Genomic DNA, 12433 nt, shown 5'->3' on the forward strand with positions numbered 1-12433 from the left:
CCATCTATGAAAAACCTACAGCGAATATCATTCTCAATGGGGAAAAACTGAGCGCTTTCCGCCTAAGGTCAGGAACGCGGCAGGGTTGTCCACTATCACCACTGCTATTCAACATAGTATTAGAAGTCCTAGCCGCAGCAATCAGACAACAAAAAGAAATCAAAGGCTTCCAAATCGGCAAAGAAGAAGTCAAACTCTCACTGTTTGCAGATGATATGATACTTTATGTGGAAAACCCAAAAGACTCCACCCCAAAACTGCTAGAACTCATACAGGAATTCAGTCAAGTGGCAGGATATAAAATCAATGCACAGAAGTCAGTGGCATTCCTATACACCAACAACAAGACAGAAGAAAGAGAAATTAAGGAGTCGATCCCATTTACAATTGCACCCAAAACCATAAGATACCTAGGAATAAATCTAACCAAAGAGGCAAAGGATCTGTACTCAGAAAACTATAAAATACTCATAAAAGAAATTGAGGAAGACACAAAGAAATGGAAAAACGTTCCATGCTCGTGGATTGGAAGAACAAATATTGTGAAGATGTCAATGCTACCTAGAGCAATCTACACATTCAATGCAATCCCCATCAAAATACCATCCACTTTTTTCAAAGAAATGGAACAAATAATCCTAAAATTTGTATGGAACCAGAAAAGACCCCGCATAGCCAGAGGAATGTTGAAAAAGAAAAGCAAAGCTGGCGGCATCACAATTCCGGACTTCCAGCTCTATTACAAAGCTGTCATCATCAAGACAGTATGGTACTGGCACAAAAACAGACACATAGATCAATGGAACAGAATAGAGAGCCCAGAAATGGACCCTCAACTCTATGGTCAACTCATCTTTGACAAAGCAGGAAAGAATGTCCAATTGAAAAAAAGACAGTCTCTTCAACAAATGGTGTTGGGAAAATTGGATAGCCACATGCAGAAGAATGAAACTGGACCATTTCCTTACACCACACCTAAAAATAGACTCCAAATGGTTGAAAACCTCAATGTGAGACAGGAGTCCATCAAAATCCTAAAGGAGAACACAGGCAGCAACCTCTTCGACCTCAGCCGCAGCAACTTCTTCCTAGAAACATCGCCAAAGGCAAGGGAAGCAAGGGCAAAAATGAACTATTGGGATTTCATCAAGATAAAAAGCTTTTGCAAAGCAAAGGAAACAGTCAACAAAACCAAAAGACAACCGACAGAATGGGAGAAGATATTTGCAAAAGACATATCAGATAAAGGGCTAGTATCCAAAATCTATAAAGAACTTATCAAACTCAACACCCAAAGAACAAAGATTCCAATCAAGAAATGGGCAGAAGACATGAACAGACATTTTTCCAGTCAGAATGTGTTTTGGAAACTTCAAACGTGTAACCAAAATACCCCTTTTCATCCTTGGTCCAAAGCACCCCTGTGTCCCCTTTATGACTCACATTTGCTCAGAAACCGGTAGCAGTCTAGAGAAAGCCTTGTTTCCTGAAGTAAGCAGTGCATGGAGGAGGAGTCTAGCAGGCAGTCAAACTGAGAAAATGGTAGCCGTTTCTGAAGGACTGGAACTTCAGTTCCACGTGTTCACGACGTGCAGGAGACACTCGGAGACCTGGAATCACCAGGTCCACGGGAGCCGGCAGCTTCGGAGCTGATACCTGGGGCCAGCGGTCCTGCAGAGGGGTCGGCTGCTCTGATGCCCATCCCGGCAGGGTGTTCACGGCCCGAGCAGCGGGGCCCTGCCTGTGGGCTGACCTCGGCCTGCAGGGTCTCTCCCTGCGTCATCTCTCCTCAAACCTTGCATGTCCCGTCTGCCTCCCCATCCTTCCCCGCCCCAGCTGGTCCCCACGGCCCCTGGCTGCAGGATGGTCACAGCACCCGTGGCTGCCCCCCTGGCTCCTCTCTCGTGCCCTGCAAGACCACCAGGCCCTCTGCCATGTGGGACTAGCTCCTGGTCCAGTACTGAGTAAGGAAAGGGTTAAGGTGTAGGCAGGGAGAGGTGGGGGGCCCCTGATTAGGCGCTGAAACTACTCTTGGCAGGGAGAAGCCCTAAGCCAGAGTGAGCAAGAGATAAGGGAATAGACCAGACCACCCGGCCCTGCATGTTAGGGAGTATTTTATCTTTGTCAGTGACAGTGTGATCACAGAAATTAACCAAATCTCGAAGAATTAAGTCAGTAAGGGTATTATCAACAATGGTCCCTGCTGAAGCCAAGACAGCACAAGAATCTCAAGGCGCGCAAGCTTCCCAGTCAGTTCTCAATCAAAGACCAGTCCTAAAATCGCTCAGGGACAACCCGCTGGGAACCTTTGCACTCCAGAGAGCTTCTTCTTTCCTTTCTGCCTTCACCTTCATTTTATAAACTTCCACTTCCCTTCACCCTTTTGTGTCCGCAAGATTCATTCTTCCACTCCGTGAGACAAGAACTCTGCAAACCTCCAACAGAAATGGTGCGTTGGCGGGGAAAAATCATCCCACTGCGTTCATCCAAAGGTGAGTAATGTGGACTCTATCTTTCTGTTCTGGGAGACTTATTTCCCCCGCTTGCCCTCCTCTCTTGTCAAGCAGCGGACACCTGTCAGCCACGTAAGAGCGACTAACACAGCCCCTGGTCTTAGGACTCAGGTGACAGGCTTCTGGGAACGACTCCGTCTAGCCCCCTTCCTTGTAGGAAGGGAATGTTGGCTCCATCCTCATCGGCTCACTTATCTTCTGATTTCATACTTTTTCTCAAATGGCTTCCCCTCTTCTCTGGGAACTCTATGTTGGTACTAGGATCTCGTCGATAGATGAGTCCTCAAGTATATAGGAGAAAGGATGCTCCGGTGCTTTCTGCCGGAAATACATGAAAACATTTACCTGGGCTTTTGCTCAGTAGAGGCTTGGGTGCAAACAAGATGAAAGAGGGTTCCATATGAGAACCCCGAAGATACACGTGACAAGGGCCGGTGTCCATCCCTTTACGGGTCTCGGACTCCCCACGGTCATTTACATACGATGCCCAGGGACAGGCTCAGAGTGTCGGATAGCCAGTCCTTCTGTGCGCTCCCCGAATGAGGGCTGAGATTAGTCAGGGGAATTCTGTCACATGTATCTTCGGGGTTCTCATATGGAAGAGACGTTCGTAACCCTTCTGGCGGGACCTCCAAGGCACGGTATTTTGGTCCATATGCCAGGCACCCATCTGTAACCGAGGTGGCAATGGGGGGTGGGACACCAGCATCCCTCCTACAGGGCCTTTAAGGGTAGCGGTGGTCAGAGCGACTGCCTCCCACCACTAAAAACAATTTGGACTGTGAAATTTAGGAAAGGACTGAGCTCCAATAACACTGCTTGGCCTCAGTGGGCTCTATCAGTTAGATGTCTTCTGCAGAAAACAGGGCTCTATAATCAGGACCCAGCCTAAGGGCCTCTTGCAGAATGTGTTTGCCTGACCGTGCCCGGCTAGTAAACCCCCTCCTGGCATACTGGGTGATGATCGTCTAAGTAGACCTCCTCAGAATAAACCCAGATTGCTGGAGGAAACACACGCCATCCCTACTAGCAAAGGGGATGCTGGCTCGACTCTCTCTCTCACTGTTGCTCCTAAGAGATGCGGGGGCTTCTCCCTCACATCTGGCTTAAGGGCTACAATTAAAACCAACTATCTCTGGTTAGTCTCCCTCAGGACGGGGACTTTGCGGAATAGTCCCAAGCAGCCGCCGAAACTCCCTTTGTTTCAGGGAAGTCCCCTGTCTTCTCCCACCAGACAATAGACTGCCTAATTCCGCTTTGGTGGAAAACCAAGTGAATAAAATTCTGCGTCTGCACATCTGTCCAAGCTGGCAGGCTTTAAGACCGAGAATCTCCTCTCTCTTCCTTCTGGCCCCACTCTGCCTCTTCTGCCTCCCCCTCTTCCCCCCCTCCCCCTCCTCCTGTTTCTGCACCACCTCAGGTGCCCCCTGCACACACAGCCCACTTCAGATTTCCCCACCAGGGTCTCCGGTAAAAATTGACTGCTAAAAGAAAACCCAGGGGAAATATAATTTGGTATTTAAACTAATTTGAGTTTGTTGGTGTAATTAAGGTAGACACGTCTTTGAAGTTATCAGCAGCGAACGTGAAACTCAGGCTACCAGGATTGACTGAAGGTCACATAAGCTCCTGTTATCTCTGGCAATCTGTTAACAGAAAGATAACTTAAAGCGATGGTTAATTTTCCGACTCAAAGTTTTCACAGGTAATCGTTCAGATAGCTTTGAAAGGCTTTGGTAACCTGAAACCTTCAAGTTTTGCTTGGGTAATAGGTTGGGATTAAAGTCTGTGGACATCTAGGTCTTCTCCAAACAGGATGAAGTACTAAAGCACTGATTACTGGACATAGGCTTGTGCTTTTGACTTCTTATTGCAAAGAAACTGAAACCACTCCGGGCGCCTGGGTGGCTCAGTCGTTGAGCGTCTGCCTTTGGCTCGGGTCATGATCCCGGGGTCCTGGGATGGAGCCCCACCCGGCGGCGTCAGGCTCCCTGCTGCACGGGAAGCCTGCTTCTCCCTCTCCCGCTCCCCCTGCTTGTGTTCCCTCTCTCGCTGTGTCTCTGTCAAATCAGTCAATCTTTTTTTTTTTTTTTTAAGATTTTATTTATTTATTTGACAGAGAGAGACACAGCGAGAGAGGGAACACAAGCAGGGGGAGGGGGTGAGGGAGAAGCAGACTTCCTGCGGAGCAGGGAGCCCGATGCGGGGCTCGATCCCAGGACCCTAAGATCATGACCTGAGCCGAAGGCAGACGCTTAACAACTGAGCCACCCAGGCACCCCTCAAATCAGTCAATCTTAAAAAAAGAAGAGAGAGAGAGAGAGAGAGAGAAACTAAAAATATTGGAGTCTGTTGGTAAACATGTGTTTTGCTTCACTGATTCATAAATTCGCTGTCTAAAGAGTTCTGGTGCAACAGTTTACAATTGGTTACTACTTAGTTTTCACTGAACACTAAGGTTTCTGAGAGTGCAGAATTCTGGTAAGTGTAATGAAGACTGATGGAAATAAAAAAAGCAACCCTGTATGTGGAAAAGTAGGAGATATGGGAGAAAGATGTAAGGAATGGGAATATATTTTTGTTAAAGGTGAAAAAAAAAAAAAGGCAATTTTCTCCTAAATAGGACTGGTTGTTTAAAAACAAAAAAAATGGCTTGGGACAACACCTAAATACAAAGAAATGTTATAGAAGGTTTATAAAGCGAAATCTTTGGAAAAAAATTTCTTGGTCAGAATGGACTAAGATTGAAATGACTGGGTTTTAAAGGTACACCGATAGGAGGTTAAAATTCTGCTTTCTCTCAGTTCAAAAAAAAAAAAGACAAAGTTTTCTTGAATTAATGGTCTCCTCTTGGTAAGAAAATGTAAATAAAGTTGTTTTTCTTTTTTGGATCCATTAGGCATGTTAAGGTACCTGGAGAGCACGCTTAAACCAATAATGGTAAGCCTTAGGTTATGTTGCCTGGGTCCGTGCTGTAACTGTTCTAGAGATGATAGGCAATTCCTGAAGCTTTCCTAGGCTTTGGTAATAAGGCCATCACTTAGCATTCTGATTATCAAAATGTTCTATGTCACAGAAACAGTTGAATTTCCTGGTCAGTTGCATTTTAGTTTTTTGTCATTTACAAAATGAGTTTCATCTTCAAGAAGATTCATCGATAGGACTTTTAGCAGAAATACAGGTTTTTGATACCTTTAGAATCCTAAGCTACAATTGGTAAGAATTTCCAGAACTGACTAAAACTACATTTAAATTAAGCAAGAATTACTCACATGGGACAAAATGAACTAAAGAAATGATTATAGATTTGCGACTCTTGTTTAAAACAGTGCTTGTTCTCTAATGTTTGGTCTTCCAGATTAAGGAAACTTTCTCGTAGGATAACTAGGACTCACAGAAATGTAATAAAGTATGCATTTGTAAGCAAACTGAGGCATTTAACTTTTCTCTCTACCTGAACCCTCTGAAATTCGAAAGGTCTCTGTGAGTATTCTTTCTTCCGTGGCAACTGTAGTCGTTGGCGTAAGTTCAATAAGAATCTCTTCCCCTTGTCACTGGCACCGTTAGAAACTCTGGTTATTTTACCAAGGCCTTGACTGGAATGTCATAATCGAGGGAGACATGCATGCATAGACTCAGATATGAGCAAACAGCTTTAAGGAACTGAGGTTGACTTTATAAAACCTGGAGCCATAAAGCCCCTCGGAAGTGTTAGCCCGATACCTTGCTTACAGAGTTCCCAGCAGCCTCAGCAGGTGAGTAGAGACTGCCACTTCCCAGCAGGTGCAGGAAGCTCAGGACATATCGGGGACCTGGTGAAGAGAAATTCCTCTGCGCAGATCTACAGGTATTGCAGGCCTGTCTGATGGCAACTACTTGGCTAGGCTTCCGGCCTGGAGAGGCTACTAAAAGTTCAACCTACAGATGCCTTACACAAAGTTCCAGCAAAACAGATTTTGAAAGATCTCTCAATGGTCTAGCACTATTCTTGCTGAGCTTATGTAAACGACGAGGCCAAGTTTGTTAAATTGGACTTGTTTTGCAAGCCAATTAGTCTGGATTTGGCGGCCTCTGAAAATGAGGGTTCTTAGAGAGAGAAATTGTGATTCAGGAACCCCCCTTTGCAAATGTTAAGTCCTAGTTCTGGCTGTCTTTAAATGTTTTTTGCCTAAGCTAGAGAACTTGAGGTCAACTTCAGAACAAGTGAAACAATAGCCTTGGCTGCCTCTTTGGCGGGACCCCTGGGACTTAGGCTAGGACTGCAACATGCAATGAGCAGAACCGTGTGTATACTCTGCAGAGCTCTAAATGATGCTTCCCAGGCGCTAGATGCACTTCATCAAAAATTCACTGGTGTCAGAGAGGGACTTCTCGAACCCCGGGCCACTATCGAGTATCTACTATTGCTGCACCACACGTGATGCGGGAATTTCCTCACGTGCCTTGTCCCAACGCTACAGATAACTCTCACAGGGTGTCCCAATTGATAGAGGACATTCGTGATCAAGTAAATAAAATCAAGCTGTCCACTGGTCTCTTGATGGAATTGGTAATGGGGATCTTATTTAAAAGATGGAAAATGCTGGAAGGTATGTTTGCGTTGTTAGCTTTGTGGTCCAGGCAGTCCACACCTGATACAACGTTTCTAATTGTGCTCCTGGACTCCATGGGGCCTCCTGCCGGGCCCCCCGGGGAGAGGAGAGGAAGAAAGAGGGTTTTTAAGAAACCATGTTTCATTCATAAAAGATTAGAGTCTAGGGGCGACGGGCTGGCTCAGTAGGTGGAGCATGGTGGTTCTTGATCTTGGAGTTGTAAGTTTGAGCCCCACGTTGGGTGTAGAGATGATTTAAAAATAAAAGCTTTAAAAAAAAAAAAAAGACTATAGTCTAGAGGATGTACAATGAAAAGGTAAGTCTCCCCTGTCCCCCCCCAGAAGTGTCTTCCAAAGCATGTACCTGGGCAGAGCTCTGGAAGCCTGGATGTGGAGCCGCTCCCGGGCACGGTGCTAGGTGCTGCACACACAGGCTCAAGGGAAACACAGGCCCAGGATATTAAGAAACATGTGTGAATGAGGCAGCAAATCTCTCAGCAGATCCCCTGGAGAAGACAGTCCCTCGGCCACCGCTTCACACAACCATAGCACCGCAGGACTGGGAGGGACCTCGGGGAGAGCGAGTGTGGCTGAGCCGACGATCCTAAGACGGGGACCTTGGATAAACGCCTTGGTGGGACAAGCGTGAGATCACCAGAGTATGAGGCCTTCCTTCCTTCCTTCCTTCCTTCCTTCCTTCCTTCCTTCCTTCCTTCCTTCCGCCCGCCCTCCCTCCCTCCCTCCCTCCCTTCCTTCTTATGGACTAAAAGAAAACAAATCAGAAGGCTGACCTGCTGATTCTTGTATGACTTGCAGCAGTTCAACGTGTATTCAGTTACCACGAGTGGAGACGCCCTACTATGTGCCAAGCTCCGTGCTTGGTGCCGGGGACACATTGGCTGGATCCTTGAGGTTCCCAGTGGAGAGCACGCGTAACAAACCACCCCAAGAATGGGTCTGTCTTCATCTCCGTACTCTCCAATCCTTGGCCAGGGCCCGGCACATAGCAGGAGCTCAGGAAATGGCAACCGCCTTGGGAAGAAGGACAGTGTAGTGGTCAAGCCTCTGGCATTTGGAATCTGGGAAGCTGGGTTCCAAGAACAGCCTGTCCTGTCCATGGCTGCGTAACTCCAAACAGGTCCGACTATCTCTCTGAGACTCCATGTCTTCACATGGGGGATGGGAACTTCCATCCTAGGGTCCTGTGGGGGTTTCAGGAGCTGATCTGTGATAATGACTGGTACATGGTCAGTGCCTGGCAAGTTGTAGCTATTGGGGTTAATATTGTCACCAGCAGGTCAGAGAGCCCTGGTCAACGCGCCAGTCTTCCTTCACCTTCTGGGAAATGAGGCCTGGCCGGGTCACATCTATGGCTCATCCACACTAGGACCCTAGGAATGATGGTTGTCCTAGGTGGCGGGAGAGCAAGCGGCATGTCGCAGAGGAGAGGGAAGGTTGACACAGTGTCACAATGAGGTTTGGAAGAGCAACTTATAAAGCCTGGGACAAAGGTTGGCGGGGAAGTCAGGAAGGTGACCTATCAAGAAAACAGCTCGCTACTGGCCTAGGGGGATCATTTCCAGCAGCAAACCGCCAGGGAAAGAAATTCTATTCCCAGGCCCAGTATTCAACCTCCCGAGCCCCCAGCAGCATCTTTGTGGCCTTGGGAGCAGTCACTGCTTGCAGTTTCTCTGTGTGCCCCCGGTGTGGGTTGGGCCCTGGGTGGATGAAAGAGCTGGTACCAGGCGCAGGTTCCCTGAGGTCTGTGCCGGCCCTGGGCCCAGGGGACAGTAGATGCCACCCACTCGTGCGAGCAGGAGCAGAGACCCACCCGGACTGCTATGCAGATAAGGAAGGGACTGACTAGGACACAACGGGTGTGACCTGCCCACCGAGGACAGGATGCGCAGCCAACGGGAGAGGTCAGCATCTAGATGGCTTCGCTGTATCCCTGGGTCTCTCCTCCTCCCTTCCTTCCTACCTCCCTTGTGCGCGCGTGTGTGTGTGTGCGTGTGTGTGCGTTTTGTCTATTCCTCTCCCTTCCCACCTCCCCCTGCAGTGCTCTGCCTTCTCTGCTTCTTTCCCAACCACCCGCCACTGCGTCCAGGGCAGAAAGTGTCATCTCTTGGCCCCCGAGTGTACACAGCCTGGGCCACCTTTCTTGCACCCTCGGGCCAGCATCCTTAACCCCAAGCCCTACTTCCTGGGAAAGCGGCGAGAGCGGGCCCCGTGGGGGTCAGGGGTCCACCCGACCCTATGGGCCGCAGCGCAAACATAGCTGCCTGGGTCGGGGTTGGGGCCCAGGGAATAGGCACCGCTCCTGCACCCAGGCCCGATGTGGGGGCTGCTCAGCACCTTCTCCCCCTTGCCACCCTTGCCCAGCAAGCTCTAAGATCTACACCCGTGAGGGCAGGGCAGGGCCTGAGGTCTAGCCGGGCCTGAGGTCTAGCCAGGCCTGAGGTGACCCAGCTCACAGCATGGACTCAAGCTGGCACCAGCCTACTGGCTGGGTGACCCGGGACAGGTGGTTAATCGTCGGCATGTCTCAGCTTCCCCGACTACAGAGCAGGGGACATAAGAGTCCCTCCTTCCGAACGTGGGTGTGAGGATGGGATAGGGATTAATATACGTGAGGAACTTGGCACCGTGGCTGCCACAGTCAGCGCTGAGAATTTGGGTCCCATCAGCAGCCACAGCGTGAGAGCAGAGGCCACCAGGACCACACGTGCAGCCGAGCCCAGGGGTTACCGCCCGGTTCGGTGTGGACCCCCACACACCAGGGGCCGGTGGGGTCTCTGTGAGAGGCGGTTAGAAAGAAACTGCAGGGCGCCTGGGTGGCTCAGTTGGTTAAGCGACTGCCTTCGGCTCAGGTCATGATCCTAAAGTCCCGGGATCGAGTCCCGCATCGGGCTCTCTGCTCGGCGGGGAGTCTGCTTCTCCCTCTGACCCTCCTCTCTCTCATGCTCTGTCTCTCATTCTCTCTCTCGCAAATAAATAAAATCTTAAAAAAAAAAAAAGAAAGAAAGAAAGAAACTGCAGCACTTTGGGTTTCAGCGCGTGCTTTGGGGGATGGCCCACGGAAGCTCCACGCCGGGTGCTGTCAGAAAGCGAGGAAAGTTCTGCGACCGGAATCTTGGACGTCGGTATGTACGGGGAGGGTACACGAGAGACTCGCCTCCAGGAGGCACCCCCAGGCAGGAGTGTGCCCGGTGCCCACGAAGAGCACAGCGAGGGCGGCACGAGGGCGCGGGCGCCAGACCTGCGGACAGAAGGCGAGGCGGAACGCGCACTTCGACCTCCATGGCGCTGCGTGATCACTGAAACAACAGCAGGAGAATCGTGCCTTCAGAGCATCTCCTAGACGCCGGACTCGCACAGCACCGCGAGTCCACTGTCCAGGATGCCGCCCAGAACCCCAGGGCCTGCCACCCAGAGAAGAAGGAAATCGGAGCACTTGGCAAGGGACGAGACGAGCCATCCAGCCCCGCGATGCCCACCTGAAGGGCTGGCAGGCGCGCGGCCATCACAGCAGCTCCTGGACCCGAGGGCAGCAGGGCCGCCAACCGCCCCTCCATTCCTCTTCCTCAGCTCGCGCTCCCAGCCCGGGAGGTCTGGGAAACCCTGAGGGTGCGGGGCGGGCGCGCGCACACCTCCGCCCGCGGCACCTCTGCAGGCCGGGTTCCCGCGCTCCCGCGCTCCCGCGCTCAGGCGCCGGCCCAACGGCATCCGGGCGCGCGCCCGGGCCTGGCGGGCCTCGAGCACGCGCGCCCATTTTTCCGCTCGCTCCCGAGGTCCAAAGCTGTGTCCTGGCAACAGGCCCCCCGCCTCGTTGTCGGCCTTCTGCCGCCCAGCTGGCAGCCGAAGGAGAGCGCTGCGAGCCCAGTTCCCGATCCACAGCGTCCGCCCTGACCCGCGTGCTCTATGGGCACCTCCCTGGGCCGCCTCTGCCCCTGCGCCCCCAGCCCGCTCACGGTGCCCGCGGACTCCTCTGGGCCCGCAGGGGTCGCCCGGCCGTCCGTGCCCCGGGGTCCGCTCGCAGGCCACCCTACAAGTAGCCCGCGACCTTGCGTCAGCGCTCTGTCCTAGCATGTCGCAGAAGGTATTCCGTGATCCCGCAGGCCCTGCGCTTCGTTCTGGGGCTCCTCACCTCAATCTGCCGGCGGGGCCGCCCGCAGAAGGCGCCGCTGTCAGCTCCCAGAGCACAGGTGTCCTGCCGTGGCGTGTCCGTCGTGGACACACTCACCCCCTCTGTGCTGCAGCCGCGGGCTGTCACCCGGCTGCCACCCTCAGCCCCCAGGAGGGTCCCAGAGGTCTCCCCAGGACAGAAGGTGTGGAGGGCCCCCGGGGAGAGCAGCAAAGGGATGGCCCAGCTGGAGGAAGACCCCGCACTCACAGAGCGGCAAGAAGCTCTGAGAAGGGACCCTAAAGGCGCTGGGGCCGCACAGCGGGCACTTAGGCCCCTGGGGGTCCAGGGAGGCTTCTCTTCCTTTGGGCCCAGGCCTGGGCCTCTGCGGAGAACCCTCCCCCGGGAGAGGTCAGAAGACACAACCACCAAGAAGTCCCCCACCTCTCGCAGGAGCTCCTGCCCCATGCCAGATGGCATCACAAGCCCCTACAGCTCCGCCAGGGGCTTCCCCGGGGTGCAGAGGAAGCCAGGCCACAAGCCAGGCCTGGCTGCCCCCACGACCCCCAAAGGAAGGCAGCCAAGAGGACCCCTGGTGTCCCGCTGGAGCGTCTGCGCTCTGCCAGAGGAAGAGCCAGCTGGAGAAGGATGCCCATGCCGCCACCGGGCAGAAAGCAACCCGGAGGAACCGCTCACCCACAGCTGACTGTTCCAGGCCCCGAAAACGCAAGGTTCCTCTGCTGCCACGCAGGCAGGGGCACCCGCTGAGGCTGCCGTCACCGCCTGAGCTGGGTTTTCGAGTCACTGCCGAGGACCTCAACCGGGAGAAGGAAGCCACCCTCCAGCGCATCCACAGTGCCTTGCGAGGGGACCCAGAGGCCCCTTGCAGCCGTGGCCCCCGGTGGCCGTCCACTTCCTCGGCCCTGCCTGCCGCAGGGGCTGCTCCCCTGCGAGCTGTCCCTCCAGCCCCTGGCCTGAATGCACAGTGGGAGCCTTGCGCGGGGCAGCAGGACTCCCTGGGCCCCCTGGCTGTCCAGGCTCCTGCTGCAGGGGCTATCTCTGGGCAGCCTCTGTCTCCGGGGACGCCCAGCTCACCTGGCCCCCGCTCCTCCCCGTCGGATGCCCTCCCAGGCACCTGTGAGCAGTCACTGCCCCCAGCCCCATTCCCCTTGCCGCCTTCTGCCTCCTCCCCAGGATCAGGCAGGG

The sequence above is a fragment of the Mirounga angustirostris genome, unplaced genomic scaffold (assembly GCF_029215605.1).
Source record: "Mirounga angustirostris isolate CCGP_5_RB_7025 unplaced genomic scaffold, mMirAng1.0.hap1 SCAF_17, whole genome shotgun sequence".
NCBI classification, from domain to species: Eukaryota; Metazoa; Chordata; class Mammalia; order Carnivora; family Phocidae; genus Mirounga; species Mirounga angustirostris.